Source organism: Petaurus breviceps, unplaced genomic scaffold (genome assembly GCF_028583685.1).
Source record: "Petaurus breviceps papuanus isolate PSGF00001 unplaced genomic scaffold, PetGlider_PUasm1.0 37, whole genome shotgun sequence".
NCBI classification, from domain to species: domain Eukaryota; kingdom Metazoa; phylum Chordata; class Mammalia; order Diprotodontia; family Petauridae; genus Petaurus; species Petaurus breviceps.
In genome coordinates this window covers 12,473,902-12,485,486 of record NW_027186296.1, presented here as the reverse complement: position 1 = coordinate 12,485,486, position 11,585 = coordinate 12,473,902, and positions in this window count along the sequence as shown.

The following is an 11,585-nucleotide window of genomic DNA, read 5'->3' as shown; positions in this document are numbered from 1 at the left end:
CCTCGAGCGAGAACACACACACACGCACGCACGCATGCACACACGATGTCACCCTGCTCCAGTTCCTTCTGTTCTTTGGTTCTATGACTGAGTTACTGCAGACAGAGTAAGCTTTTGATTTCCTATACTTCCATTTCCTCTGTGGTGGAAAGGGACCAGGAAAGGCATGACAATGCCTATTTTCGGTCTTCTGCTTGCTGCCACACAGAATGGTGGGGTGAGGTCAGAGGCAAGGTGTGCTGGAAGAGACTGCAGCTGCAACAATGAAAATTACTGAGTGGATCTCACAACATAAGCCTATGAACTGAGATATGCTACAATGCCAAAGAGTTGGATCTACAGGGAAAGTACTGAGTTGGTACTAAGTGAACCTTGGGAATTATCCTTCTCTGATGTTGTCATCATGTTATTACCTTGTTGAGATTCTTGGTGATACAGCCTATGGAGACAATTGCAAGTACTTTTTCTTTTGTGCCTAATTCTTATTTTAGGGAGTTTTGAGAGTTCCTGAGAATTGGAAAAGAAATGTCTAATTCTCAATATTGTAGGTTTTATGGTCACAAGTCCTCCATGATGCTATTCTACAACTCAAGAGCTTGCTCTAAAAGTGAGATCTCAATCACCTGGGAAAAACCCATTTCATGCTTCCAGGATGGAGTTAGCTGCTGATGCAGTTGATAAGGCCATGGATGAGGAAGTGAGGGGGTGATGATTTCCTGAGGCCAGGAGCCCAGAATTCAGCTGGTCATGAAGATGTCTCCCTCTACAGGACATAAACATCCTCACTGATACCACATTTGGGATTTTGATGATGTTGCTGTAATGGGTGTGAATGATGACGCCAAAGATTCTCATTCTTTACCACTCCAAAGAGCTTCCATAAAGATTCTTGTACAGATGGATCTTCTCCCTCTTTCTTTCATCCCTTTGGAGTGTAGGTGTAGTAGTAGTAACACTGAATACTAGGATATGATAAGCAAAGCTTAGTGGTTTGGAGGCATAGTTACAAATGGCCTTACAGAATGGCTGGATCTATTCAAAGCTCCACCAACAGGGCCTTAGTGCAGCCTGTTTTCTCACAGTCCTTCTAAAAATTGTCATTTTCCTTTTTTATCATATTTGCCAATCTGGTAGGTATGAGATAGAGCCTCAGTATTGCTTTAATTTGCATTTCTTAAACTACTTAGATTTGGTATGGAACATTTTTTTATAGTTATCAAAGCTTGGATTCTTTCCCTTGAAAATTGCCTATATGGTTTTCAGACAAAGAAATCAAAGCTACCTATTAGTCACATAAAAAAATGCTCCAAGTCACCATTGATTAAAGAAAGAGAAATTAAAACAGCTCCAAGGTACCATGTCACAACCTATCAGATTGGCTAATATGACAGAAAAGGAAAATAAGTGTCAGAGAGGATGTAGGAAAATTGGGATACTAATGCACTCTTGGTTAAGTTGTGAACTGATCCAACCATTCTGGAGAGCAATTTAGAACTATGTCCAAAGTGTTATAAAACTGTTCATACCCTTTGACCCAGCAATACCACTATTAGGTCTATATCTCAAAAAGATAAAAAGGGAGGGGGCAGGGGAAGGACCTATATGTACAAAAATATTTATAGCAGCTCTTTTTGTGGTGTCTAAGAATTGGAAATCAAGGAAATGGCCAACAAATGGGGAATGACTGAACATATTATGATATATGACTGTGATAGAATACTATCGTGCCTTAAGAAATGACAAGCAGAATGATTTCCGAAGGACCTGGGAAAATTTATATAAACTGACTCAAAGTGAAATGAACAGAACCAGGAGAACATAGTACACAGTACCAGTATACAGTAATAGCAATATTATAAAAAGATCAACTGTGAATGACTTAGCTATTCTCAGCAATACAATGTTCTAAGACAATTTCAAAGGACTTATAATAAAAAACGTTATTCACCTCCAAAGAAAGAACTGAAGAAATCTAAATACAAATTGAAGCATACATTTTAAACTACTTTTCTTGAGGTTTTGTTTTTGGGAATGTTTTGATTTGTTTTCTCTTTCCCCAAACATGACTGACATGGAAATATGCTTTGCATGACTACGCATTATAACCTATATCAAATTGCTTGCCTTCTCAGTGAAGGGTGAGGGAAGAGAGAAAGGGAGGGAGAGAATTTGAAATTCAACATTTAAAAAAAATGTAAAAAAAGTTTTCATGTTTAATTGGAAAAAAGAAAATATTATTTTAAAACTCTATCCATATCCTTTAACTGTTTCTCAATTGGAGAACCACTCTTATTCTTGACATTTTGAATCAGTTCCATATATATGTATATATATAGGCACAAAAATTTATTAGAGAGAGTTGATGTAAATATTTTCCCCAGTAAACTGTTCTCCTAATTTTAGTTGCATTGGTTTTGTTTGTATAGCTTTTATAAACTCTGGAGCTCCTTGTCCCAATTCCCCAGATGGTAGTTAACTGTATCATCCCACCAGGATCTAGAGAATAACCCTAAAAGATTGGGGTTTTTTCCTTGTTGGGTCTGTGTATAATCTGAATTTTTTTGAGGTTTTCCTTGTAGATGTTTTTCAAGTTATCGTCTTCTGAATTTGTGTCTTAAGCTTGAATTTCCACAATCAGGCAGTAATGTTGGTAGTATGTGCAGAGCACTGAACTAAGTAAGGAGCAGAAGCAGAGAAAGAGTGTGGTACTGGACAGTAAAGTTAACATAGTTGGGGCTTTTTTATTTGATTTCTTTCAGAATTCTTTCCTTAAAGTAGAATTCATATAATGCGAATCTATATAAGGAACTATTTGTGCATATATTGATACATATATATGTACATATTTATATCTATATGTATCCATATATATACACATATACATATATATCTTATCTATATATAGGGAAAGAACTAAGTCCAACATGAGGAGATTATAGGAAGAGAATGAAATTCCTATGAATTAGAGTCTGGATGTTTACAAGTCAAAGACTTTTTAGAAGAGATTCATGCTTCATTTAGGGGTTGGATTAGATGATCTCTTATTCCCAACTCTGAGATTCTGTGATTCTAAAAAGTGAAGATATGCCCAGTAATTCTTTGGAAACATAGGACCATAGTCCAAGTGAGAGGTTGGAGTTGGAGATTTGGATTTAAGAATCATCCACACATAACAGTAGAAGCCACAAAAGTAGAGATCACCAAAAGAGAATGAATAAAGAAAGAACAAAGAAGCAAAAATAGACTCTTGGAGGAAGCTCACAATTAGAAACAGTGGTTGGAGAGGTGGGAAGGGAAGATCAAAGAAAGTACACCATCATGAAAATTAAGGAAAGGAATTGTATAAAGAAGGAGTGATCAATGGTGTCAAATGAAATTCTTAAAAAAATAATTCACTTTTTATTGTTTTAACAATGGAAACAGAAGCAAATAACTATGCCCTCAGGAAAACAAAAAAAAATAGGGTTAGGGTTGGATTTGGCAAAAAGGTCATTGGTAACATTCAATAATGGTCTTTCCTTGGACACAGAGTTGTGGACCTATGGCATCAGAGCAATGACAAGCATCTCATTGCAATGTAAGGGCCCAGTTTCCAAAACTCCAAACTTTCCAGCCTGGGCAACAACACATAGGCAAAAACCAGTGTTGGTATATAAGCAGCAATTGTTTTTATGGTGGTCTTTTTGTAAATATATAGTATTAGTATGGCAGTGCAGTGGTTATAGGATGACCAAACATCCCATGAAATAATGCCTCTTATTGCATTTTATTATACAATAAAACTCACTCTCCCAACTCCTTTCTTTCTGAATAATCCTATTTGTTACAACTTCCATATATCTGCTGGCTCCATTTATGACAATAATGATCAGATTTCTATGATCCAGCTACTGCAGTTATATGATTACTTGTTGGTCATTGGACAAGGATTTCATATTTACAGTATCAACAGTCAAATTATAGTTTATTGATGGTCTAAAATCTGTGTGATCCTTAGTACTTCCTTCCCACCTTCCCACCATACTACCACCACCAGTTCAGAAGTAGAAGGGGGTTAAACAAGACTGAAGTGCATTTTTTTCTTGGGTTGCCATAGCCAAAAAAAAGTTATCAACCTGGAGGCAAACCTGGTCCATATAAAATTTCCTAGGCTGTCAAATGGTTAGAGGCAACTAGGAGAGGAAACAGGAAGACTGTAGAGAAAGCTGCCAAGTCTTAGGCTATCAGGATCTATTTAAGGGGGTGAAAGGAACAAAGGGATATGGTTAAAAAAAATTCTGGAACTGACTTACTCCAGGTCAGAAGGAACAAGGGCATTGGGGTGGGAAATCAGGAAGAATATGGGACTCCTTAATACCATAAGAAGGTTAAAGACCTAATGCCAAATAAAAACAAAAACCTAATGTCCAAGAAGTCCATGGATTTATATATTTGAAGCATCTCTGCCTTTGTACATCCAGAACCAGCTCTTAGAATTAGTGAAATCAGGAAAATAAAGCAAAAGAGTTTTGTGTTGGGAACTTTCTTATGCCTTCCAATGACAGTGGTTTCCTTGACTGGTAGGCAAAAGGGAACTTTGGCAGGGTAAGGAGTGGAGTGGGGAGGGAGTCTCACTGGGATCCTAGCTGTATTGCTACCCCATTCCTGTGTCTAGGCCTCCTCTAACTATGTATTATGATAAGCTACCATCCCTTACCTTGCTTCTTGGCATAAGAACATCAGTTAAGGTAAGGTTTGTATGCCTAGCAATACAATTGATGGGGTGCTTGGGGTGTCTATGTTTGTAACATCAGTTTGTAAAACCAGTTTGTAAAATCACATTTCCCACCCCAGCCTCAGAGCATTAACTCTGCCCCTTCCCCCTGCCAGCACTCTGCCTAGCAACAATTCATGAACTGTTTATCTCTCCCTAGTATAATGGCCAGCTGCACCTATGAATCCTTCAATGCACTATATGTAAGTTAACTCCTCAACCAATTATACACATACTGAATCCCCATTAGCCTTGGTTCCCAACATCAATCTTGTCAAACATGACACTGATGGGTGGCAGACTAGGCACCTCTCAGTCAGCCCTGACCGCTAGCTGACTCAGTGACGTTTCAAGCCTAAAACCACACCTCCAGATAGCTCCCACCTTGGGCTATTTCCCAGTGAATTATGGGCAATACACTTGGGCAGCTGATATTAAAAATGTATGTTACTTTAAGCACTGACCACTCCTTAACTCTTCCCTAATCCCACCCTTACCTAGTTAGCATAATTGGCATCTGATTTACTATTGTAACTCTTTATAAACTATACCTATGACTTCTTTAAGTTTGCAGTTTCCGTAAGAACTCTTGCCCACTGTAAAGCATGACAATAAACTTTTACAATCCTGACTTAAAAGATTGTTTGGGTCCTATGAATTCATTCCAGACTGCCCAGCAGGGACTCTGGTCATGGGAGCCCCTGAAACACCTATCACCTCACAATCAGGCTAAGATGGTCTGATATTACTTTACTCACCTTGCATCTAGAGATAAGCCCTACCACTGCTCAGATGCCTGAGAGGAACACCTCATGGCCACTTAGAGGCTAAGGAGGAATATCCTATATCCATCCAGTTGGTTGGGGGAAACACACTAGAAAAAAAAAAACCCTAGAAAAAAACCCACTCAAATTCCCAGTCAGTGGAGTAATCACTGCCAGTTTTTGTCTCCCACCCTAAGCAAATGCCCAGAGACCAGCTTTTCCTTGCTACAGGTATTACTTAACTCCTATAGGGCCTGCCCCTGCTATTATGTTACCTGCTGATGAGCCCCTATTAGACCCCTGTCCAGCTTCATGCTTGAAATTGCAAGCAGTCAGGAACAAGTTGTCAACATATCCTGTTTTGTACCCTGATTCTGAAAACTAACTTAACCACAATATCTTGGGTTAAAAGGACAAACAAGTATGATTTAATATCTCTCCCAGAGCCTTAGGAATGATACCTATCCCCTGCTTCTCTCCATTCCCCCTGCCCCCCCCCACCCTATATAAGTACTCCTCCCTCCCTAAAAGGTGTGACTCTACCCGAGTTGGAGAGCCACCCTTCTGGCAAACTCAATATAGACTTTATCACATGTCTTGCTGGCCTCTGGACTTTATTCACATCCACCACAGGCGTCTGGTAGTGCTCAGTATCCTTGTGCCATTAATAAAGCATCCTGAAATGACTTTTGGAATTATCCCTATATATGAAAATCCAACCAAACCACCTAGATGGGTAATAGGTCAAGTCAAGGTCACAGGTACTTCTCTTTAATTCATGAGCCATTGACCAAAGCTGAAACTAGGTTTCCTAAAGGCTGTACCTCTGTGGACAAAGAAGAACATGTAACCTTGCTGCCATCCTCTGACCTCTCCAGAGAAAACAAGAATCGGGTCACTGAACCTTGTGCTTCAGCAGTAAGGAAGAAGTTTTTCTCCCAGATCAATAAGTCACTGACCAGGGCTGGGGCCAGGACTCCAGGCAGTCATACTTTGATGAGCAAGGCTTCCTGCCTTCACTGGATAGAACAAGGGCTAAGGTTCCCATGCCTCAGTGGCAGGGAATTACCCTCCTATTGAGTCTCTTAGATTCATGAGTCACTGACCAAGGCTAGGAACAGGACTCAGGGTCTGACACCTGTGTCCCAGTGGAAGGGAATTCTTCTTTTGTGGTTAAATTTAAGGTGAGATTTGTATGCTTAGCAATACAATCAGGCTAAGAGAGACTGACTCAAAAATCTCTGAGTTACCAGGTCTGGAACCAATCATTTTGTATGCCTTCCCTCTATCCCCATCCTGTGAGCATTTTTATTCATGTGAAATAAAGTTAAAATGGAAAGCTGAAATATCACTTCTAGGTCTGTATCCCAGAGAGATACAGGAAAACAACCCACATGTACAAAAATATTTATAGCAGCTCTCTTTGTGGTGGCAAAGAATTAGAAACTGAGGGGATGTCCTGCAATTGAGGGAATGACTAAATAATTGTGAGATGAATTGTAATTGGGTGCATTGCAAATTCAAGCTAGGTAATCTCAGATGGGTGCTCATTGCCCCTTGGCAATTCTTTCATTCATCCCTACTAAATAATTTTGGTATATGAATGTAATGGAATACTACTGTACTATAAGAAATGATGAGCTCTGACAGACTTCAGAAAAACCTGGAAAAACTTATATGAATTGATGCTGAGTGAAATGAGCAGAACCTGTCCACATTCAGAGAAAGAACTTTGGAGTCTAAATGCAGATGAAAGCATACTATTTGCTCTCCTTTTCTTCTGTTGTTTTGTTTCTTCTTTCTCATGGTTGCTCCCATTAGTTCTAATTCTTCTTTACATCATGACCTATGTGAAAATATGTTTAATATGAATGTATAAGTAGAGCCTATATCAGAATGCGCACCATCTTGAGAAGGAGGGAAGGAGGAAGGGGGAAATTTAAAATGTAAAATCTTACGGAAGTGAATGTTGAAAACTAAAAATTAATTAATTATAAAATAGAATGTAACAAAAAAAACAAATAGAAACTGAAAAATGAAAACCTAAAAAAATAAAAACAATAAAATAAAATGGAATGTTGACATGGTATCAGAAGACCTGAGCCTGAGTTCTTCATCCATCACTCCTTAGTTATCGGGCCACATCTCAATTCAAATGGGAAAAAAAAATGTTTAAATGCCCACAACGTTCAAGGAAATATGCTAGGTATTGAGCCTTAATGACTAATATTTAGATAGTATGTTAAGGTTTACAAACCTTAATTTCATGGAACCTCAGTTTCCCCATCTGTGAAAGTGGTATAATAATCTGTCCTGCTTACCTTTCAGAGATGTTATAAGGATGAAATAAGTTAAGAGCTATGAAAGTTTAAAAAAAAACTATGACATCAAATCATTATGTATATAATTATCTGATTATATAGTACTCCCAATACAGAATGTAAACTTCTTGAAGAAGACAGTTTTTCATTTTTACACCAGGCCTTCCACCTAATAGGTACTTAATAAATGCTTGTTGGATTGACTTGCCTATAAATATAAAGCGAATCAATATGAAAATGGCTGAAAAATTATGATGTATGAATAGATAATTAATTTATTAAATTATGAAATGGGGACAAACATTCCCTGTTCTTTGAGTTCTCACTAGTTCTCACGTTTGGCAGCAGTTAATGGGGTAACAATCACACTTTAAACACAGAGGATATGGGGCAAAAAGCTGAGACAAGCATTGAAAGTGGTACAGAGACAGAGGCATGGCTTGGGGATGGGGGATGAATGGTGAAGTGAAACAGTGGGGAAGAGGATGGAGAGGGGGTGAGGCAGAGAACATCAATTATGTAAGCATAGATTAGATTTGGGAGAACCAGGCATCATGGCCTTGATGGAGAGGGAAGAGGACTCAGGAGACAGGCAGGAGTTTGAGGTCTCATTTTTATAGGGTTTTTTTGGGAAATAGACCAACTCCTATCCAGACTACATTGGGGTTAGTTCATTAACATATCCAAATCATCTCTCAAAGTTATCATAAAACTTCAGTTATCTCAAAGTTATTAGCACCTTTCTGAGGTTCTGCTGGTCTGGAATTATGGAGGTCTAGATTTTGTCTGGAATTTACATGTCATAGTACCATAAACCTTGACAAGCAGCACCTAGGTGGCTTCCCCTGATTCAACACATATTAATAGGATGTGAATTTTGGTTAATACATAATACAACTTGTAAATTATGCTCCTTTGATCTTTAAGACTGTATGTGATTTCCAGATTCCCCTTTGCGATCTCATTTTCTGCTTTTGACCCTTTATACTGACTACTTATAAACTTACTATACTGACTAGAAGCGTGGGAGGAGAGTAGTCAGGAGGACAGGAACTAGGTATAATTTTAACACAATGTATGAGTACAATGGAACTGAATACTATTGTACAAAGTGATGACTATGAGGAATTCAGAAAAGACATAGGATAATTTGTATGTACTGTGGCAGAACAAAATAAGTAGAACCATAATTACTACAGCAGTGTAAATAAAAGGATCATGAAAAGGAAGTTGAATTCTTGGTCCAACTCATCAAATTCATTGGGAAAACTAGTGAAGGTCTCAGAGAAATATTGCTAACATATATCCATTTTGCTAATTTAATTTGTTTAATATTTTAAGACATGCAAAGCACTTTTACATGTATTCTCATTCAATTTCACAATAACCTGTAAGGTAGGTGTTATTATTATCCCCATTTTTACATATGAGAAAACTGGGGCTATGAGAGGTTAAGTGCCTTGCCCAAGGTCATCCAGCTAGTAGAAGCAAGAGGCAGGATTTGAACACAGCTCTCCCTGATACTAAGGTCAGCATTTCATCCAATATGTTATCTCCTACCTCAGTGAAGAAAAATAGGGGACTACTGGGAGAGAAGACTGTCAGACATGATCTTAAAGTCAGATGATTTTGCTGAAATTTGTTTTTTCTTTGTCACCAGGAATGGTTCCATTTGGAGGTGGTGGGAAATTATTTTGATGAACAACAAAAGGCATCAATAAAATGTGGGTGTTTTTTTAATGTAAGATGAAATTCTGGCTTTCTTTCTCTCCCTATCCAGCCCTCCCCACCATAGCTCTAAAGTCAGGACTTTGAACAGTGAACTCAAAAACATCCTTGACCTTGTCATGAACTTTGAGCTGATCCCCAATCCTGGATCACCCCCATCACCTGCTTCCCCAATCCTGGGTAATCTCCTACCTCACTAGTTTGTTCACGTTGCTAAATGAAGTTATGAAACTGTGCTAATTGGGTACATTGCAAATTCAAGCTAGGTAACCTCAGATGGGTGCTCATTACCCCTTGGCAATTCTTTCGTTCATCCCTATCGAATTCCCTGAAGCAGCTGTTACAAACCTTCTCCAGTCTTCCAGTCCCATCCCCCTGCAATTCTCATATTCAGCAGATGACCTTGCCTCTGACTAAAGTGAGAAAATCAAGGACATCTGCTGAACTGTGAATTCCTTCAATTCTCTTCCACTGCACCTCAAAATTTTCTGTATCTTCACTTGTCTTCTCCTCCTTCCTTCCTTTCACAGAAGAGAACTTACCCTTTCTTTCTCTCTCCCGCCCTCTGCCCCCTTCTCTTATCCCTTCTTTCCTCTTTATAAATCTTACTCAGTCATTTTTCTTTCTTCACATCTTTTTACTTTCCAGTGACTTCTTGCCTATTGCCTACAAATATCCTCATGTTGCCCTTTTCCTTATAAGCAAAAACTTATCTGTTGTCCACTCTAGTCTCTGCTCACCTCAAGAAAGTAGTGTATATTCATTGCCTCCACTTCTGTATCTCAATTCTTTCAAATTTTTCTTTTTACTTTTCTACTTTCACTCCCCAATCCATTCCAATTGCTCCATTGAAAAGGCTTTGCCTTTCCATTTCTAATTTTTTTTTATACCCTGGTCCTAGAATCTCAGGTCAGTTTTCCTTGATAATTTCTTAAAAGATGATAGCTAGGTTCTTCTTTTGATCATGGTTTTCAGGTAGTCCAATAATTTTTAAATTATCCCTCCTGGATCTATTTTCCAGCTCAGTTGTTTTTCCAATGAAATATTTCACACTGTTTTCTATTTTTCATTCTTTTGGTTTTGTTTTATTTTTTCTTGATTTCTCATAAAGTTGTTAGTTTCTATTTGCTCCATTCCAATTTTTAAGGAATTGTTTTCTTCAGTGAACTTTTGGACCTCCTTTTCCATCTGGCCAATTTTGGGTTTTTTTTAAGGCATTCTTCTCCTCATTGGCTTTTTGGATCTCTTTTTACTATTTGGTCTAGTTTGTTTTTTAAAGTGTTATTTTCTTCAGTATTTTTTGTGTCTCTTTTACCAAGCTATTGACTCATTTTTCATGATTTTCTTGCATCACTCTCGTTTCTCTTCCCAATTTTTCCTCCACCTCTCTTACTTGATTTTCAAAATCCTTTTTTTTGAGGTCTTCCATAGCCTGAAACCAATTCATATTTATTTTAGAGGCTTTAGATGTAGGAGATTTGACTTTGTTGTTGTCTTCTGAGTTGTGTTTTAATTTTCCTTGTCACTATAGTAACTTTCTATAGTCAGTGGGTTTTTTTTCTGTTGTTTGCCCATTTTCCCCAGCCTATCACTTAACTTTAAACTCTTTGGTAAAGTAGGGATTTGTTTCCAGGGTGTAAGGCGTACTGTCTCAAGCTTCAAGGGTTTTATGAAGCTGTTTTCAGAGATACTTCAAGGACTTAGACATTTTAAGTTCTTCCAACGTAGTATGAGATAGGAGAAATGTTTACTACTATCCTGGCCTGTTCTTTGGTCTGTGAGTGACCACAAGCACTCTGTTCTGCCCTGGGACTATGAGAACAGTCCCTCCTCCACTATGGCTGCAAGCTTTGCTATGCTAGAGCTCCTCCTCACCCTAGGACTATCATCCAGTGACAGTGCCTCAGTGCTAGCAAAAAGACCCCTGTAATCTCCTTCTGACTAGCTGTTTGACCCCCTTGCCATCTGTGGGCTGAAAGCTCTGGAAGCAGCTGCTGCAGCTGTTGCTACCACTATCAG